General features: G+C 50.6%; 1 pseudogene; it reads left to right on the top strand.

Moving 5' to 3' along the window:
• LOC118983040 (uncharacterized) overlaps nucleotides 1-20,141 on the top strand; it is a 60,444-nt pseudogene extending 40,303 nt beyond the window's left edge.
• Nucleotides 20,142-21,244: the final 1,103 nt, after the last annotated feature.

Below are 21,244 nucleotides of genomic sequence, written 5' to 3'. Positions count from 1 at the left end.
GGAGAATGGGGGAAAGAGTACAGGAAATGAGAAGCATAAATGGTAGGTTCAAAGCAGACAGGGGGAGGTTGAGAATAGTATGGGAAATGGAGAAGTCAAAGAACTTACATGTATGACCCATGGGCATGACCTAAGGGGAGAGGAATGCTGGTGGGAGGGGGGTACAGGATGGAGGGGAACTTTTTCTCTCCCAAGGGGGAGAAAAAATGGAACAACTGTAATAGCATAGTCAATAAAATATACTTAAAAATAAAAAAGAAACTGAACAGTTTAAAATCTTCCCACAACATAAACACCAGACCAGTGAGTTTTACAGATGACTTCTACCAAACATGTAAACTCTATCATTCTACTCTTACATGAACTCTTCCAAGGAATACAAAATGAAGGAGTATTTCCAAACATGTTTTATGAAGCCAGTATTATCTTGATATCCAACCTGACAAGAATAGTGTAAGAATGAAAATTATAGGTCAAAATCACCCATGAAAATAGGCACAAAAAATGTTACACACAATAGTAGCAAACCCAATTTTTGATATATAAAAAAGAGCAATGTTAGAATCAATATTCTTTTATCATAAAAACTCTTTGCAACTTAAGAAGAAAATTAAACTTTCTTAATATGATAAAGCATATCTATGAAAATGCCACAGTAAACATCATTATTTTTTTAAGATTTTATTTATTTATCTTTAGAGGGGAAGGAAAGGAGAGAGGAAGAGAATATCAATGTATGGTTGCCTCTCATGGGTACTCCGCTGGGAACTGGCCTGCAACCCAGGCATGTGCCCTGACTGGGAATCGAACCGCGATCGTGTCGTTTGAAGGCCCACACTCAATCCACTGAGCTACACCAGCCAGGGCGTAAACATCCTTCTTAATGCTGCATATTCAAAGCCATGTTTTAAAATCAGGAACAAGACAAGGTTAACTCTACCTTTGCTTCTGCTCATCATTGTCCTACAGCTACTAGACTGGGAAAATAAGAAAAGTAATAAAAGTTGTCAGGTTTGGAAAGGAAGACACTAAACTATCATTACTCTCAGATGATGTGACTTCATTAAAAACATGAATCTACAGGAAAAAAAATACTGTAATTAGACATGGTAATAAGTTTTTAACAAGGTCATATCCGTAATTAAAAACTCAAATCTCAAACCGAAGGGCCAGGGGAATGAACCAAGCAGCAGGAGCATGACGGGGACAAGAGGCGCAGTGTGCTGTCGGCAGGAGCAGAACCCAGAGATTCTCAACAGATGTGCACGGGCACTGTTGAACCATGCCACACCTGACTGTCCAGTCAGGAGCACTGACCTCTTTTACCTTGGATCATCAGATTTTTTTTAAAAAGGCAACAGCCAACATAACAATAGCCATCCAGTGTGAATGAACCAAAATTATACCTATTTTTGATGTGAATTGGCAAGGAAATATATTTTCTGGTGTGCCACAGAATTTTAGTAGTTTATGTGTGACATGAGATGAAAACGGCTGAAAATTGCTGACAGAACCCATCACAGAGCCACTTGTCCCCAGAAGTGGTTCTGCCCAAGGCCCGAGTTGGCACGAAAGTGTGGATGGGTCTGAGCCCAGACATAAGCGTGGGTTCCACCCGGTTGGACAGGAGGCGTGGGAGCGTGGAGAGCAAGGCTGTTCTGGCATTAGCCTTATAAATCTCTCACTTCACTCTCTTTCCATCCCGGAAATACTTCTCTGGGTCTCTTTTCATCCAGCTAGCAATGCAAGCAAATGATTGGGTTAGATTCTTTAGTATTTGAAAGTACCAGACACACCCAGATCCGATGATCTTGCTCTGATGCTAGCAAGGCAGGAAATCTGTTTTCCCGTGTCTCTCTTGCCTGTCTCACCTCTTGCCTCCCCCGGAGAAAGAACCTGATGGAATAGTGCTTGTCTTGTCTCCTACACTCATCACCTCTGGTTCTAGTTATCTAGTTGCCTCCTAACAAACTACCCTGAACTTAGTGGCTAAAAGAGAAAAATGGTGTAGTTGATGATGATACATCTTCGATTCGAGCAGGGTTCGGCTAGGATGCTCATCTCTGCTCTACGTAGATTCAGCTGGGACAGCTCAAAGCCTGAGTGTGACCTGGTGGCTGGGACTGGGATCAGCTGCAGGTTCTCTCACTCTCAGGTCTGGTGGGACCCCAGTTCGAACACCTGCATGTGACTTCTCCATGGTGGCTGGCTTCCAAGAGTGAGTGTCTCAAGAGAACCAGGTGGAAGATGAATAAGTCACCTTCTATGACCTAGCCTCAGTTATCCCATAGAATCACGTTGACCACTGTCGCAAGCCCACTTCCATTCAAGGGAAGGAAATCTCAGCCTCACTTTTTGGGGAAGGAGTGGTAAACCCCCCCAGTAAGAGGAGCATGTGGGACGGGAGATACTGTGGCGGCCACTTCAGGCAATCCAGTCTGCCCCTCCTGTCCCTGCTCCCAGCCTCCCCATTTGCTTGGTGGCACACCCCTTTCCTGTGGACCTGGGCTGGGCCAACAGTAACCTCGATCTGTCTAGCTGCAGGGCTTGAGCCCATGATGCGCATGGGACCCACACCGGCCCAACTGAAGCCAAGCGCCTCCTGCCCTGTGGTCATAAACCCCAGGCAGGGGAAAGCCCCGGGCGAAGCACACCCAGCCGCACTCGGCAGGCGGTGCCGTGCAGTTGCTGCATCAACTCTGACTCTTGTCTTCAGGCTTCTGATGTGAAAAACGAAACCCTTAGCTGGATGTCACAAGTCACACAACATCGCTTCCCCCGTACCCTATGGGCCAAAAGCCCTCTGCGGATTTGCAAAGTTATGTCGCAAAGAAGCAGGTATGCTAGGTCCGCCCAGAAAGTATCCAGCCATGTACTATGGAAAATAGAGACATGTATGGAAGAAGATGCAAGAAACATTGGACATGGGGCAATGACACTTCAGTCCCTTTCAAAGTGGGCACTTTGGGACCTCGCACAGTTCTCCCAATCGTCACGGCTGCCCTGTCGAATTTGCTGAATCTCCTCAATGATCTGAAATCTCTTCCCTTTCAAAGGCAATTCTAGTTTGGGGAAAAGCCAGAAGTCACAGGGTGCCAAATCTGGGTTGTGTGGGGGCCGAAGTCACCTGGGTGATTTGATGTTTTGCCAAACATTAAAACACTCTGCATGAGATGCGATGCATGAGTGGGTGTGTTGTTGTGATGGAGCTGCCAATCATCAGTTGCCCATAGCTGTGGACTCCTGAATCATCTGAATAATTTCTGTGGAAGAATGTCCAAGTTTAATGCACAATTTGATGCTGATTTGTTGCTCTACTCACTCAGTCCTTTTGAATGCAACAGCCACACAGTACACATGCTCACTCAGTAGCGTCTACCACCCCCACAGACTAGTGCAGGGAAGCCATCATTGTTCACACATGTGCATCCCAGTCCACTCCCCTTGGCTGCCGGGTTACATCGATGTGGCACAAACCATTCTCATTATATCAACAATGGCTGGACTTTTTCCAGACAGACCTCGCACACACAGCTTCTTTCAGCTCTAAATTGGGGATCCCTTTCTCCCCAACCCTATCAATCCCTTGATAATCCCCCTAAATCTTCCGTTTTCTTCTTCTGGCTAGTTTCCCACTGCTGTTGTCACTGATGACCACACATTTAGTCACTTAAAACAACATAAACTCATTATCTTAAAGTTCTGAGGTCAGAAACCCAAACCAGCCTGCAGGACTAGGTTCCTGCTGGAGGTTCTAGAGGTGAATTCATTCTCTTGCTTTTTCCAGCCTCTGGAGACACCACACTCCTTGGTCTGTGGCTCCTCCCCCCACCGATAAAGCCCCAAGTGTAGCATCTTCTCTCCTCCCTGACTTCCTGCCTCCCGGTGATAAGGACGCTTAGGACTGCATTTAGGGCTCGCCTGGATAATCCAGGATGCATCCTCACTGTCAACACCCTTAACTGACCAAGTCTGCAAAGTGTCTTTGCCAAGGGAGGTAAATTACTCTTTAAGGTAAGTAAGTATTCACAGGTTCCAGGCACCACCAGGACGTGGACGTCCCTGGAGGCTGGCATTCTGTCTACCACAGGCTCTCCTACTCTTTCATTTCAATCTGGTGGTTTCCAGACTTTTGGAACATATTCCAATATGAGTTAAATAATAAATTTAAAAAGTAGTATGCCCTAATCTATGTAATTAAAAGCCTGGGCTCTGGGGCCACATTACCAGCCCCCACCTCCTGGCTGCACTCAGTGCCATGGCCAGACTTCTTCCCCTCTCCACGCCTTCATTTCCTCACTGGTGCGAGGCGAGTGTCGGTTTCCTGTGGCTGCCATAACAAACTGGCACAGACTGGCACACTGATTGTCTCACAGCTCTGGAGGCTGTCAGTCCAAGGTCAAGTTCCCGGCTGACTTGGTGTCTGGGGAAAGCCGTCTTTCTGGCTTATCGATCGCTTCCTTCTCCCTGTGTGCTCCCATGGTGGGGAGAGAGCAAGCTCCCTCGTGTGTCCTCCGTGAGGACACTAATCCTATAGGACCTTTTCTTTTTTTATTATTTCATTAGTGCAGACTCAGCCCTGTTGGGGGTTAGGGCTTCAGCATACGAATTTGGTGGGGGGGGACACAATTCAGTCCATCGCAGGGGGCGATAGCACCTCACAGAGTTGTGACGAGTAAGTGAATGATTAGCTGTAAAAGGCTTGGAGCAGGGCTGTGCTCCCAGGACTAGCTATGATCACTAGTATCATTTATAAAGCATGCACCCATAACTTTGCCGCTGCCATTTTATGCACATTATCCAACATCGAAGGGAAACTTTAGAAGGATGAGATGAAGTTGAAATTATAATGGCTTCTTCCTGCAGTTCCAATGGATCATCTTGCACATGTCTTGGGGTGCACATGCCTTGCTGTCCCGGCCTGGGGGTTCAGTCACTGGTGGCAGCTTCCCGAGCCCCACCCGGAGACACTGAGTCAGCCTTTCTGGTGGAGGAGCCTCACATCTGCACCCTGAGAACAGGCCGTCGGTGTGTGTGACACTGCGGTCAACGGTGGGACACCTCCCAGGACCCGCTCACATCCCTCGGACCACTAAGTGGACCACGGCCTCCAAGTTGAGGTCACTCCCACCCACCCGAGTGACACTCTCCTGATGAACAGTGAGTTCTTATATTCATGAGGTGGCAGTCACCACACCAATGTCCCACCCAACTTGGTACCCCCAGAGCAGGCCGAACTTCTTTCCTTGAGATGCAAACCCATATTGAAAGTTTGAGATTCCAGGCACAGAAAGGACCACACTTTGGTTTCTGAGTTCTTGGTTTCCAGAGAAGCCCTTTGCCCTTCAGCGCCAGAGCCAGGTCTCCCTCCTCACTGTTCGCACAGCCACAGTCAGCACGTTCTCCGGTTCTGGAGGCCCACTTGCACAAGAGATCTGTGCTCACTTCAGAAATGGGGAAAACACAACTTCCCAGTCCTTTCCCCTCCTTTTCCTCAGTTGGCCAGCGATGTGGACTGCAGCTGGGCGAGGGCAGATGCAGGGGCCCCCTGAGAGTTGCCTCTCATTCATTCAGCTGATTCTCAGAGAATCCAAAAGCCCAGCTCTCCTCTCTGTTGGAGAAACAAATTCACAGGCTGTCCTTTCCCTCTCGGGAAGCATTTTCCAGCAGCCCAGGAGCTGATGCGATGTCAGCGGAGAGCACTGCCATACCTGGTTGGCATTTGCTGGGTCTCTGATTGAAAGCATGCTAGGGCCAGTGACCTCTGACCTTCCAGCCACATACCCTAAAAGCAAGCTCTAGAGGCCTGAGAATTAGAAGAAATGAAGATTTTTTTGTTTCCTTTTCCAGCTTCCTCCCTTCTTCCTGCCTCCTTTCCTCTTTCTCTCTTCCTTTTTGTCTATGCTCCTGTTCATCAGTTTTTGATTGAAAAATGAACGTATGCAAATAATAAAAGAAAACTCAAATGCGACCAAAAAGTATGCACTGAAAAGTAAATCTTCCACCCAAATCTCAGTGTACCAGACTGGCCTTTTAGAGCTAAGCAAAGTCCTCAGTTTCCTGTGTAAGTTTTCAGAAATACCCCCTATCTACATATGTGTGTGCATATGCATAGAGATGTATGCATGTGCATATACCTCCTGTATATATATGCACATGTCCACATGCATGTTCGCCACACATTACACATTTCTTCTTCCGTAAGTGGGAGCATCCATGCACCTTGCTCTTTTTCCATAGTTTATCTCAGAGAGTGCCCTGCATCACCTTTCACAGCCCCACCCCTTTTTGTCTGACTGTGTGCTGGTTGTTGGTATATGGGTGCCAGGCATGGTTATCCCCTCCCTGCTCCTGCTACTCATCAGGCTGTTCACTGTCTTCACTACTGTAAACAAAGCTGCACAGAGCATCATCGCTCCTTGCACACCTGTGGCATGTGACCTGGCATACACATGCCGGGGCACAGTCAGAAGGGACCCTGAAAGATGGAACTGCTACCCACAGGACTCGCCATCTTAGTGCTGACGGTCGTTTTTTCATGGCTGCCCCTCCTGCACTCCTGCTCACCATGTGTCAGAGAAAGGCCCTGCTCCTACTACCACGCAGCGCGCCATTGGCCAAGAGCCCTTCCGGAGTCCCAGGGCATTCACTGCCATCAGTGAGCAAAGGCATTCAGTTGGCTTGAGTTTCAAATGACAAAACCCATCTCCTCAACTCTCAGCTTGGGAAGGTGAGCCCCTTGCTGGAAACGCTGTTATTAAAATAAATAAAGACATGACTAAATGAGAGGACCAGGTGGAAAGGGCATCTCGAGAACATCGTTAGCACTGCTGCCTGCACGGAGGGGGCCAGAGAGACCTGCCCTGGTCCCGTTCTGCCAGAACTCACCCAGCCAAACGGAGACATTAAAAAGACACTATTCTTGCCAGCACAGAAACAGCTCCCAGTCTGCTCCTCTGAGCCTTTTTCAATCCTCAAGTCACCCAAACAAAATTTTTAACCCTTTCCACTACCCCAACCCATGCAGGCCCCTGGCCCAGTGAGGCATGTGCAGGTGAGAAGAAATGGTGCCTGATGTGTTCTCTGAGGCAGAAACTGCAGTGATCTGGGGTGAGGCGGCCCTGGCCCAGCTGGATGGAGCAGGGCACTAGGCAGACTCCCAGACTGCAACCTTGCTTCCCTGAGTGTGGCTGTTCCCTGTGTCTGATGTTCCCTGGCCCATAGGCCACCACACACCGCCCTGCCAAGCCCACCCTATCTGCACCAAAAACACTGATCTAGAAATTATTTATAGACCTGAACTCTACCCAAGCCATTGTGTCTGCTGTTGCTGCGGCAACGGGAATGTGGAGCAAGCACTGGGCCTGCAGAGGCCAAGGAGGCCGAAGAAGGCAGTGGATGTCCACCCTGGGAGCCCTGGCTCACACATGCCGTCAGGAGTCACCCAGGAGTGAAAGGCAGCGTTCAATGGTGCTTCCAGGGCGCTGGCTGCCGTCCCGGAAAACAGCACCACTGGGTGCTCAGCTGCTGCTGGTTGCTGGGCGATGTTCAAACCGCTGATGGAATCATCCGGAACAATGTCCTCAAGCCTGGCAGAGCATCCGTCAGCATCCATCCATGGAGGAGCCTTTCAAGATCCTGGCTCGTCACCCCAAACCAGCGGCTTCGGGCTCTTTGGAGGGTGAAACCCAGGAATCTGTATTGTATTTTCTGGAATGGTGAAAATCTACATGACTTAACTATCTAAACATATACAGAGGTAATGAACTCTCGCACTCTTGCACCCTAAGTATCTACTTTCATTAGATGTATTTATTTACACTCACCTGAGGACATACTTATTGATTTTAGAGAGAGGGCGAGGGAGAGAGGGAGCAAAACACTGATGTGAGAGAGAAACATCGATCAGTTGCCTCTCACATGTGTCTTAACTGAGGACAGAACCCACAGCCTAGGCACGTGGCCTGACCAGGAACTGAACCCCAGACCCCTTGGTTTACAGGATGACGCCACAAATAACCGAGCCACACCAGCCAGGGCTCATTAGTTTCTGAATGTTTTTATGGAGATGAAAACCCGTACAATATACATTCTTATCCTCCCTTTTCAAAAATAAGAATACTATATCCACTCTTAGGCACTCTGCTCTTTTCACTCAACAGTATGTTCCAAAGGTGTCTCCAAATCTGTAGCTGCTCCTCCTTCTCCTCCTCCATCTCCCTCTCCTGCTCTTCTTCTTACCTTCCTCTTCTCCTTTATCTTCATCTCCTCCCTCTCCTCCTCCTCTTTCTCCTTCAAAATAGCTGCATGTGGTGCTGTTTACTTTGTTGCACATACTAAGGAATTTGCATGCTGACCCAAATCTCTTTTCTTAGGACTAGTTTCCCAGAAGTGAAACTTGACCCAAAGACTTGTTTTTGAGTCATTGTTAGGGGCGTGTTCCCTGGGAAAACAGGAATGGTGGTGACGGGTGCCGGACAGGAGGGCCAGAAGCCACACAGGGGTGCCCAGGGGATAGGTTTCTCCCTCTCCCACCCCAAGCCCACCGTCTTGATGAAGGGCTGCTTAGAGTAACATGAATTCCCAGGCATTTCACTTGAAAGCAGTCCTCCGAACAACAGCTGCGGGTGACGGAGGCCCAAATGTGCCAAAATTCTGAGGGCACAAGTGTGGTAAAAAGGGGTCTAGGAAATCTGGGAGGGAGCACTGACATCATCTACTGCACTACTGAAACCAGTTCTGCTGAATTTGGTTCAGACTGGCAGCTTCTCAGCAGCTGGGAATCCAGGTGGCTAAGGCACTTCCCCATAGCTTAGGGACCATCAGTAAACAAATTATCGACCATTTACGGAGCATCTTCACGAACAGAGAGTATGAGGAGTCCAAGAGGCACAGACCTATGCTCATTTCCTCGGGAAGCCGGGCGGCCAGCAGGCCTGATCAAACAGGTCCGCACAGCTCAGCGGTAGGCAAGCCTGCATTCTCATTGGTCTGCGGCAGATTCGCCCAGATAAGGCTCCTCTTTGCCCCTCTCAGCCTTGGCGTGTGCTGAGCACTGCTGCAGAAATTGCTCTAGTCATCACCACGTTTTATTTATCTGTTCATATGTTATGACAAATATATAACTGTGTAATTGATTCCCAATATTTGATACTAAAATTTCACACCTTTTCGGATAAGCAGAATCTTTGCAAGTGCTGGCAGAGATTGTCTTATATTACGTGAGATTTCTTGATGGCCCCTAGCCCTAATTTCCAATACAAACCTGCTGTGCATGGTCAGGGAATCATCCTACAGGTGAAGGCACGTGGCCCTGTGTGAGCCGCACGTGGTCCAGTCCAGATGACTTTCTGGAAGACAGCCTCCTGAGGATTTTCTACTTTCTGCCGGCCACCTGTTTACACCGTGACTGGCCTCGCCTACATTGCAGTCCTGTGCTAATCCTGCGGTTGGGGCCTTGAGTCTTCTCCCACAAGCGTCTTCAAGCCTGCAAGGCAGGTGGGGCTCGGGCCAGTTCACGAGATGTGTTCGTGCAAAGTAGAAAGGCGTAGCCTTCTGGCTGGCTGGATTTTAAAAGGCACTCATAATGGCAGGACTAAATCTGTCCAAGCTGCCCATGCCTCCACACGGCCAGGCATGTTAATTAGGCTACCGACTAGGGTACTCTAACAAAGATAACCAACACGGCAACGATCAAGTCTTCTTTCTCTGTCTCTCTCATATCCAGACAAAGCTGGCATGGCTCAGGAGCCCTCTTACTCATTGCTCCCCTAGTCCCGTGGTGCTGCAGACTGGACCCCAGGCGGACATCGTCCTGTAGGAGGGGTCCTGGGGGTGCTGTCGGGCAGGAGAAAACCTGCTCTGATGCAGCCTCCGCAGGCCACATGAGGAGTTCCAAGGCCAGGATATCCCTTCAGGGGTTTCCCAAGCAAGGGTAAGGGGAGGGGCTGTTGTATCCCCCCATGCACCAGAAGGGATGTGGCTCCAGTCAAGGTAAGTCTTCAGCGGAGGGTATTTCCAGAGAAGGCTATCTCCCAGAAGTTGGGGCAGTGAGTCCTTCAGTCCTGCAGGGTGGTCTGGGTGGTGAGCACCGCACTCACTAGGGCACATAGTACACAACCAACCTCGCTACAGGTTGCGTTCCGGTTGGCAGAGAGGAGAGGGACAAGGGAGGGCACTCCCCAGTCTTTAAGAACACAGTTCAGAAGTTGCACTTACCACCTCTGCTCTGATCCCCGAGCTAGAATAGAACTCAGTCACATGGCTACAGCTCCCTGCAAGGAGGTTGGGAGGTGCAGTGTTCCTTGTCACAGCCGTGTGCCTATTAGAAGCCAAGGGTCTCCTATGATGTGAGCAATGGGAAGGGCATAATACCTGGCACTGTCCCAGGCCAGCCCAGGTCTCAGGTGCTCAGTCACTCAATAGCTGAGCTGTGGATTGACAAAGGGGCTGGCCATCTACTGTACGTAGGGAGAGTGGGATGTTTTCTCACGATTTAGGAAGACTCGGAAGGATCATGTATGTGTTAGTTTTCTGGGGAAGGGGGCACAATAAATGATCACAAACTTAGCAGCTTAAAGCAACTCAGTGATTGTCTCAGTTTCAGCAGGTCAGGAGTTCCGGCTCACAAGCTGCAGTCCAGGTGTCAGCCGGGCCACGCTGTCATCTGGCAGGCCACCTGGGAAGCTCAGCTTCGGCACTCACTCAGGTTGTTGGCATGATTTATTTCCTTGCGCCTGGAGGGCCGAAGACCACTTTGTCACTGGATGTCAGCTGGAGGCCACTCTCGGGTCTTGGAGCCTCCCACGGTCCCCTGCTTAAAGGCCTGGTCCACAGGCTTTTCACAGCATGGTGGTTAATTGTTCAACGCCACCAGGGGAATCCCTCTCACACCAGTCTGCTAAGTCAGTCTTCTATAATGAAACACCACCGTGGGAGTGACATCCCATATTCTACTAGTAAACAGGTCCTGCCTACTCTCGAGATGAGGGGATAACACGGTGTGATTCACTGTGGCTCACCCTAGGATGTGTCTGCCACAGAAGGCCTATGTTCCAGGACTGATTTCTCCTGCTGCTGTGTGACCTTGGACATACTACTCACCTTCTCTGGGCCTCAATGTCCTTATCTGCAAGGAAAGCTGTAGAGGTCAATGGTCGTTAGCTGCTACATTGAAATAGATGTGCCTCCCCCTAGTCAGGGAGCTAAGTTGTTAGAACATTGTTCCAATACATCGAGGATGTGGAGTTGGACCCCTGGTCAGGGCACAGGCCAGAGTGTACAAATGAATGCACAAACGAGTGGAACGAGAAATCGATGTTTCTCTCTCTTTCTCTTTCCCCCACCCCTCTCTCTCTAAAATCAATAAATTTTTGAAAAGAAGAAATATATATGCTTTTATTCCTTATGTTCAAAGAATACGTTTCGCAATTCCATCTTTTGTATCAATCATAAGAATGCTACACACTGAGGCTATTAAAGCTAGAGATGACTAAGTATTTGCCATGGGTCAAATGCTTCACCCACACTTCTGTAATCCTCGCCACAATTCGACGAGGTGGAATTGCTGCCCTCGCTGTATGGGCCAGGAATCCTGGCCGTGAGGGGCCGAGGACCCACCCAAGCTACCCAACTAGAAACCGGAAAGGCTGGGCACTGGGCCCAGGCAGGTCCAGCTCCAAAGCACCTGCCCTTCCTGCTGCGGCTCCATCTCTGATTGGCAGCTGTCACTGCTCTCTAATGGAATTTAACTTTCCAGCCGGCAGGGGTGGAGGTAGGAGGAGGTGACTGCCTTTGACCTTGACAAAGTGTTTGGGAAAACCTAGGCCTATCTCCAGACTCCCCGGCCAACCCCCAACCCTCCCCTCCACCTTTCTGTTTTCATCAGAGTTCAGGGCAGAGCAAAAGGCTAAGGGACAGTGTGGCTTTCTGGTGGCAAGGTTAGCCCTATAGTGTGCTGACCCATCCTCATAAATTTTTAAGCCATCCCATCCGAAGGAGAACAATGATCTAGCCAGGACACACGGTCACTGCCAGTGGAGTTGATTGTCACTGGAATCTCTCTGACTTCCCCTGGGGCTTCCGTCTCAGTTTGTAGACTTAGGGGTTCCCGAAGGAGGGAGGGTGGCCCGTGGTCTGTCCATCAGGGAGCACACGGCACCCTCACATTCGGTCAGAGATGTGAGGAAAAGGGTATGTATTTACAGGACGTGACTTACTGAGTGTGGGCGGCAGCGGGGCACGAGGAATCATGCAGGCACCCTGGGGCGATGGCTGCCGGGCTGCTCCCACCATGAGGCCTGGACTACGATGGCAGGCAGGCAGTGGTGGAACCTGGAGGGGGAAGTGCATGGAGTCCACAGCCTTGAGAGGGCGTGACCTTCAGCTGTGGGACACACCCGCCCGAGGAGGCCCTGCAGGAAGGGAGCCCGAGGAGTAAACACTGGGCCTTACTTGGCCCCTTCATGTTGATTTTACACCAGGGTGCCTGTGGGCAGCCGGCAGCCAGAGTGCAAGGGTGTGTCCATTCTACAGGAAGCACAGTCAGCTCCTTGGGCAGAAAATAATGTGGAGGGGGCAGAGCGTGGATGTGCAGGGCATTGGTTAGACTGTGCGTTGAAGCAGTTTGAGCAGACGTGTGTGGCACGGCATTGGGCAGGGCATTTGTTCAGGGATTTGTGTCAAGTTTTAGGACAGGCGGAGAAATCACACATATGCAAATAACGGCTGATGTGTTGTTAGGGCTCTCCCATAATAGGCTAGAGCTGGGCGCAGGGAGAGGGGCTGGGGAGAGCGGAATTGCTCTGCAGATTAATGGAAGAGAACTGGAGGGGGGCATGGGCCAGGGGGCAGAAAAAAAGAAAAATGGGGTTGGAGAGAGAAGAAAGTTGCCAGGAGGAGAGCAAGGAGACTGGGCTGGGAGCCAAGTGCGAGGGGAAGCAATCTGTGACAGTTCTTTGATGGCAGATCGGCTTTTAATGGCAGAGAGGTCGGTGACTGCAAAAACCAAAATGTGTAAACCTTTTGGGGGGAAAGGCCATATTTTTATGACTTTAGTGTAGGCAAGGATTTCTTTAACAAGATTCTCAAACTATAGGGGAAAAATTAATGACTTTGACATTAAAATTTAAAAACTTCTGTTCAAAACATATTCCTGTAAATAAAGTGAAAACACAAGTCACAGGTTAGAACTTACTTGCAATATAAGTAACTGATGAAGCATTAGTATCAGACTATCTAAAGAATTTCTGAAAATCTGTAAATAAAAGACAAGGAGCCAAATGGAAAAGTGGACAAAGGACCCAGGAACAGGGAAGTGGAAAAAGAGAGAACATGCAAGGTAAAGAAATATATGCAAAATGCAGGAATTTGCAAGTCAGCAGGAATACACAAATCAAAATCACAATGTGATACCTTTTCTCAATCAACAGATTAGCAAAACTGGAACAGCTGACCACACCAGGTGACAGCAAAGGGTGGGGAAAACCGGTGTCTGGTCCTTTGCTGCAGAGAAAGTCTCTGCACGAAGCACCCAAGAGAACAGAAATCACACACAATGTATACAAGACCCCCTGGTACACTTTTAAGTACAGGCCACAGAAATATGCACACAAATGTACAAAGATGTGCACAAAGGTTCAGTAGTATTGTTTTTATAAGAGCAGGCAACCTGGAAGCACCCACCAACTGGAGAATGAATTCATAAACTAGCGTAAACTTGGAAAACAGAATGCTGGAACTATTACACTCAATGAGCCAAAGCGACACTGATAAATCTCCGAAACATGATGTCGAATCAGAGAAGCTCCTTGGTGCATGGGGCATCACACGACTTCCCTAAAGTTTAACAAGATGCCCAGAAAAGGCAGTCCAGGTTTACCGCAGTTGTTTGTGGTGCTGAGGGGTGGACACCCCTGCCTCCCTCTTTGCCCCACTCAGTGAGAAAGAACTTCTGCACAGTGAGGGCGGGAGGCTGGTATGTGAGTGTCAGGGCGTGAGAACACGTGTGTGAGTGTGAGAGAGTATGGGTGAGAGGCAGGCGATGTGAGTGTCGGGATGTGCGTGACTGCTGGTGTGAGACACGTGAGGGGTTGTGTCATGTCTGTGTGCAAGTGGATGAGTATGAGGGCAGGCATACGAGTACGTACGGGTGAGTGCATGCATGTGGGAAAGAAAGCGTGTATATGAGTATGTGGACGTGTGTCAGCATGTGACAATATGTGAGGGTATGAGCATGAATGAAAGTGTGTGAGTAGGAATATGTGTGACAGAAAGTGTGTGAGTGTAAATATGAATATACGTGCATGCATATGAGCGTGAGCAGGGTGTGTGGCAATGGGTGTGAGTGTGTGAATTCATGTGTGTAAGCGTGTGCTAAGGATGGGGCTGAGGCTCCGGGTGTGGGAGGAAGCCCGGACTGGCTCCCCCAAGTTGGTTTCCCTTCCAGCCCCACTGTCCACGGGCCCGGCGTGGGGAGACACAGGAGGAACCAGCTCCCAGGGTCTTTAGAAGTCGCCTTTGAGGGAAGAACACAGCGACGGGAGCTCAGACATGAGGACCTTGTGCCCACAGGCCTTTCGGTGAATGTTTCTACCCAAGCTTTCCAGCAGGTGGCAGTTTGCAGCAGGAAGTTGGGGCAGGCCCCCCCGCCCCCCCCACCCGTGCCAGGATGGGGGGGCTGATGTTATAATTCTCCTACCCTCCCCACACCGTTTTCCACAGGCTTTACTCTCTCTCCAACCCCAGCCTTTCCTTCCAAACGAGGGGCTCATTCCTGTAGGTGCCACGTGTTTGCGGGGCCCTGCTCTGTGCTGGGGGGGGGGGCTGCGTGCAGTAGTGAGCAGAGCATATCAGGGTGCCTTCTACCTCGGGTGCCCATGGGAGGGAATGGGTGTATGCCCTGGGGAGTGCCTGACCCTGAAACACGGTCTTCACCCCACACCTGGCACCCTCCACGCATCAGACCCCACAGCCTCTCTGACCCGAGCCCACTCTGGGAGTTAGTTGCGGCTGTGCGCCTTTGACTCTGCCTTTAGACCCCCAGTGCCCTGGGAGGGTCTAGCCTCTTCCGAGTCCACGTGTTTCAGATCAGGCAGCCCATCCTGGTGGACAAACACGGGGACTCTGCGTGGGTATGAGGTCCCCTGCAAAGGCACAGGGCCTGCAGCAGGTACCTCGGTGAGCCCTCGCCAGCTTCATCAGAAGGTGCAGTGGGTTGAACTGTGTCCCTCCAAACAGATGTTTAAGTTCTAATCCCTGTTACCTGTGGATGTGTCCTGATTTGGAAATAAGGTCTTCCCTCCTGTCACAGGAGTCATTCCAGCTGGATTAGAGGAGCCATAAATCCAATGTCCTTATAAGAAGAGACACAGAGACAGACACACACAGGGGAGAGGACAAAGGACGACCCAGGCAGAGACTGGAGGGATGCAGCCAGGAGCCGAAGCACGCCAGAGATTTTGACCACCACTAGAATCTAGAGGAGGAAAGAAGAATCCTGCCCTAGACTTTTCAAAGGGAGTGAGGCCCCGCCCATACCTTGATCTCAGATTTCTGGCTTGCGGAAAGTGAGAGAACAGATTTCTGTTGTTTTAAGCCTGAGATTTACATCCTTTGTTAGGGCAGCCCCAGGGAGCTGACTCAGAGGGTGTGCACAGGAGTTGGAAGGAGGCAGGCCTGGCCCTGGCTCCTGGCTCTCCTTTCCTCTGAGAACTGGCTTGGTGTGTGTGTGTGGGGGGGGGGGGGGAGACACGTGGTTCCTGGCCAGCCTCAGAGCACAATTCCGCCCCGCTGCTGCACGCAGACCTCTTTTCCAGAACGTGTGTCCCTCCCTGGCCCCTGCATGCTCTGAGGATGTACCTGAGGTGCTGCTTCAGGCAGAGGCTGGTGAAGAATCCTGCCTCTACTACTCACAGCGTGAGAGGGGACGCTTCCTCAGAGCCTCAGTTTTCTCATCTGTAAGAAGAGCTAGTAGTACACAGGGTTATTGTGAGGATGGCATCAGACATAGCCTGTCTAGCACATGGGCAGACGGGGCTCAGTAAATGCTCGGTAACTACTGTATTAAGCATTTCTTAAAACAATGGACAAGTGAAAAGAGACTACCGCTTCCTTCATTTCTTCTTGACAGAGACTTAGCCCCAGAGCTGGGAAGCCAGTGGGGGAACAGGTGGGAGGATCACAGCCCCGGGGGAGCCTTAGGCTTCAACCCAGCACTTACTCACCTGGAGAGAGTTTTGCAGGAGAGCTCAGGGGGAAAGTCCACCTACACGTAAGAGTCGTGTGCAAGGGGCTCACAGAGCTCTCCTGCAGTTTACAGGTTAACACTCGTTATTTGAGAGAAAGCAAAGGTTCCGCTCTTGAGCTTTGCAAACAGACAAACAGAGGCTGCAGGGTTCTGAGTGGGACACGAGTGCTTCGGAGGCATCGGGTCCAACCGGAAGGTTTCTGCAGTGGGGTGGAATGTAGGCACACGTTGGAACGCAGGCCTTTCTGGCAACACGTGGCAGAGACTCCGTTTAGAGACTGAGCTTCTCAGCGCCCCTGCAGTAACATGCATTCACACCACTGAGCATAAGGCCCGGCAACAGACCTTTGCCAACAACAGTAAGGGCTGGCAGTGGTGAGCAGAGGCCAGGCTTGTGACGAGGGGGAGGGCACTGACTGCAGACCCTGGCGCCCGGGTTCAGACCTCCCCACGCTGTGGGCCAGCCTGGTCCGTCCCCTTGGACCCTGGTCTACAACTGGAAGAATTTGCTCCCATTTGTGGGAGAACCGGACAGTGGAAGCCACAGTTCTGAGAGAAGGTCGAGGGCAGATCTCTGTCACTTTTTTTTTTAGGTTAGATATTTCTGTGGGACTCGAATGGGGGCACTCTGCCCTGACGTCAGTGGACACACAGACCTTTAGACATAAGCAGTAATTCTTCTTAGACTCTGCACTCATGTAGATTTGCAGTTTAGGGGGTTTGGCTGCTTTAAATGAATGACCAATCACGCGCCCGAAGGTCCCTGCATACCTTTTCTGTAGACAATCAATAAACCCAGGCAACTGGAGAACGTTCTTAGACATAGAAGGCACTTTGGGCATAAAGGTGTTGCTTTTAGTGCTATTTGCCAGTGAAAATGGTGGAAACGGTGAACATGCCCAAGGCGAGGAGACAAAAACAAGCAATGCTGCTTCCTGTGGACGTGGGTCACGGAGCAGTGGGTGGGTGTGTTAACTTGGGTCTGAGCCGTGGGCCAGCAGCTCACGGCCCAGAAGGCCTCTCAAGACTTGCACAGGGAGCGTACACCGAGTGTTACAACCACTGTGAAAACACTCGGAAACCACCTCACACCCAACAGAGACTTGGGTGAAGAAGCAACTGACCTTGGAGAGAATGGAATTCAGGCTTTGCCTCAGAAGCAGATGGGTAAGTTCAAGAAACGCAGTGAGGGGATAATTTATAATGATGTGGGCAGGGTTACAGAAGATTAACAAAGAAAGTGGAAGCAGTTCAGGCTTGGTAAGGGGGAGCCCTTAGCACCCCCAGGCCTTCAGGAAGGAATGCAGCCCCTGCCTACCCATGGGGAGCAGAGGGGGAACAGCTAACGTGGAGGGGCCTACAGGACAGTGGGGTCATGTCAGAAAGGTGGCCACAGCATTTAGAACCGTGTGCATGTGTAGCCAGAAATCCTGATTTAGTGTCCTTTCTCTCCTAATTTCACTGAAGATATGACTATAAAATGAAATAAAAATATTGCATGGATATATACAATATATGTGTGAATATACGTATATATAATGAAAAATATCTATAACAGCAAGCACATATGTAGCAGGATCTTAAGTTTGTCATTAAGTAAACAAATTGATTTATGTAGAGGTTTAAAACAAGTCATGCCCTGGTCCCGTGAACACAGGGAGTTATTAGCAACACCCCCTGGGTGTTAGGGTTATGGGTGATATTATTTTCCTCTGTATCCTCATTAGACTTTTTATTTTGTGAATATTTGGCAATGAGCATGTACTGCTGTTACGATGAGAAAAGTAGCTATTTTGCAATAAATACATAAATAAATGTTGCAAGGAAAAGCAGTACTTCCCAGGATTATGAAAGAGAGCACAGGCGCTTCCCGGGATGCTGTCAGGCTGCCTGTGCGTGCTCCGTGAGTCCGACATGCACAGAGAGAATGGGCCCTGCCTTGGGAGATGGTGCCGATGGGCCCCTGGTGGTCAGGGCGGCATGGGAGGGGCTGCTCCTGCCCTTCCTCTGGGTTCAGGTTTTCTTTAAAATCCATGCACTGAAATTAACCAACAGGGTTTTAGAAGAGGGCAGGGACCCCGTGTGAAGGAAGAGAGCTGGACTCTGTTTCCAGAAGAGGAAGGGGCTTGGTCAGATCTCAAGAGTCCTGTAAGGTAGGGCAGAGTCCAGTCTCCCAGTTTCCAGGTGGGGACACCAGGCCCAGAGAGGGACTCACACCCCTTCCTCACTCACTGCACTCAGCTGTCCCATTTGCTCCCTGCAAGAACTCTTCAGATTAAAAGCTCTTATCGTCCACATCTTATCAGAAAGACAGGAGGGGGTTTTGCAGCGGGAGGACTTGTGAGAAGCAAAGTCTCCTTCAACACACTCTAGGAGGTGGTGCGGGAAGTCCTGCAAGGGAACCAGCATGAGTACCGCAAGTTTTTGGAGACAGTGGGGCTGCAGATCGGCTTGAAGAACTATTGACCCTCAGACGCTCAAGACTCTCCCCTTGGCATCATCAGACTCGAGTCTGCTCTCTGCCCCAGGTCCTCCAGGTGTTTCTGCAGGCCCGGCAGCCCTGGGACGAGGCCGGGACCGAGGCCAGGGCTATCCCCCATGTGGACATCGAGGCGCAGAAGAAATTCAACAAGAATAAGAAGCTAACCAAGAAGCGGGATGACTTTTGGCTTCAGAGACTCTGATCAGGCAGATCCCACGAATCCTGGGCCACAGCCTGAGCAAGGCTGGCAGGTTCCCTTCCTTGCTGGCCCACAGTGAGAACGTGGTGACCACGATCAAGTTCCAGAGGAAAGAGGTGCTGCATCTGGCAGTGGCTGTTGGCCGCGTGAAGACGACAGAGGATGAGCCTGTGCACCCTACCCACTTAGCTGTCAATTTCCTGGTGCCACGGCTCAAAAAGAGCTGGCAGAATGTCCGGGCTTTGCACATCCAGAGCACGTGGGCAAGCCCCAGAGCCCCTACTGAGGCACAGCTTAGGAAACCATACTGCTACTATTAAAAGAGAAAGAGCCAGAGAGAGGTTATACAACTCACCAAAGGCCATATGGCCAGGAGCAGAGCCTGCCTTCCAAGGCCACATGTTAGGCTGTTTGCTGTCTCCTGGAAGGGCTTCTCCCTCCTGGTCAGTTAACCCCCTCCCCGCCCAGGGTATAGTCCTTGTAGCTAAAAGGCCACTGCCCTGCCTTGTCCAGGCTGTTGCCTGACTGAAACACCCTCCCTTGCTACTCTGCCTGGGGGAGGAATGGCTGGGCACCTGAGTGGTCTGCATCCCTTCCTACCCGTGGTGACTTGACCCCAGCTTTCGGCCATGCCCCTCAGCCCCCTCCAGCTCCCAGCCACAGCAGGATGACATCTCTTCCTGGCTGGCCAGCGTTTTCTCATTCTGCCGAGACTTTCAGGAACGCAGCTGGATGGCTGGTGACCAGAGGGGCCTGGCCCTGAGTGGCCTTCCTGACTGCTGGACCCCAGGGAAACGGAGAGCACAGAAACAGCTTTTCTTCTCTCTAGCTGCTGAGAGAGAGCCCGGCTGCTGGCTCAAGGTCGGAATGACCCCGACAGGCCTGTCCCAATCTCAGGGCTGGCCCTGCTTCCCTTCCAGGAAGAATAGAAAGCAAAACCTCAGTCTGTGGGCCAATGTGGAGCCTGGGGGTGGGAAAAGGTACAGAAGCCACTGCCTGGATGCTCACACTGCCGTTTGGAATCAAGAGGTCAAAAAATCCCCACTACTTGGGGAAGACAGGCTGGACCAAGGGTCCACGCCAGCCAAGAGGCCAGGTTCAATTCCTGCGGGAGCACAGTGAGTGTTGGTGAGGCTTGTGGAGGGACTGCAGCAGTCAGTGAACGTAGATGGGAAAAATTTACACCCCTGCTTTCACCACCTTTTTAAAAGTCCTCACCTTGAGCCCTGGCTGGTGTAGCTCAGTGGATAGAGCGTGGGCCTGCGAACCACACGATCGCAGTTCGATTCCCAGTCAGGGCACATGCCTGGGTTGCAGGCCAATTCCCAGCAAGGGACTCACAAGAGGCAACCATATGTTGATATTTCTCTCCTTCTCTCCTTCCCTTCTCCTCGAAAGATAAATAAATAAATAAATCTTTAAAAATAAATAAATGAAAGTCCTCACCTGGAGACATGCTTGTTGATTTTAGGGAGGAAGGGAGGGAGAGAGGGAGGGGGAGAAACACCAATGTGAGAAAATGTGAGAGAGAAGCACTGTGGATTGCCTCTCCAAGCAAGGCATCTCATCAAGGCCTCTCGACCAGAGACCGAACCCCAGCAGGGGCATGCTCCGTGCTCCCTGACTGGGAATTGAACACCCAGGAAATGACGTCAGTGAGGAGGGGGAATAAAGTGCCGGCTGCACGAGGGCGGAGTCGCCCCTCTAGCTCACTGCTCTATTTCAGTATCTAACTGTGAACTTCGGATCCGGGCAGCGCCAACGCGTGCCAGAAACGTGCCCCTTTTCACGAGCCCCGCCCCAATTGGTATAATCAGACCCCTAGGGGGTTCAGACAAACCCCCTAGGATTCCTCCTCTGGAGAGTCGGTGCCAGGGCATTTCTCCTCCAGAGACCCTGCAGCAGCCAGGGGCCTCGGTGTCACCCGTGGGGGGGATCAGCCCAGAGTGTGGAATATGGCTCTGCATCGGATGACCCGGCTTCAAATCCTGGCCCTCACGATTTACTGGCTGGGTGACCTCGAGCAATTTCCACCACCTTTTGAAAGGTTTCCTCATCTGTAACATGGGTTTAATCACAGAATTTTAATAAAATATTCTCTATATACTTACTTCATCATATAGCTGTGCATCCAGCCATCCATCCATCTACCCACCCATCACCCACCCATGAGTCCAGCCATCCACCCACCCACCTACCTGTTCATCCTTCTTGGGGTTTTCTTTTTAATGTATTTCAGAGCACATACATTTCCCCCCAAATCCTTCAAGATGAGTACTGTTAACAGGACTTTAATATTTCAGAAATTTAATTTTAT

This window comes from Sturnira hondurensis, unplaced genomic scaffold (assembly GCF_014824575.4).
Source record: "Sturnira hondurensis isolate 20B ecotype Veracruz unplaced genomic scaffold, ASM1482457v3 Scaffold0002597, whole genome shotgun sequence".
In the NCBI taxonomy this organism is placed as follows: domain Eukaryota; kingdom Metazoa; phylum Chordata; class Mammalia; order Chiroptera; family Phyllostomidae; genus Sturnira; species Sturnira hondurensis.
The sequence above is the reverse complement of the archived record's forward strand: the minus strand, read 5'-3'. Positions and strand labels throughout refer to the sequence as shown.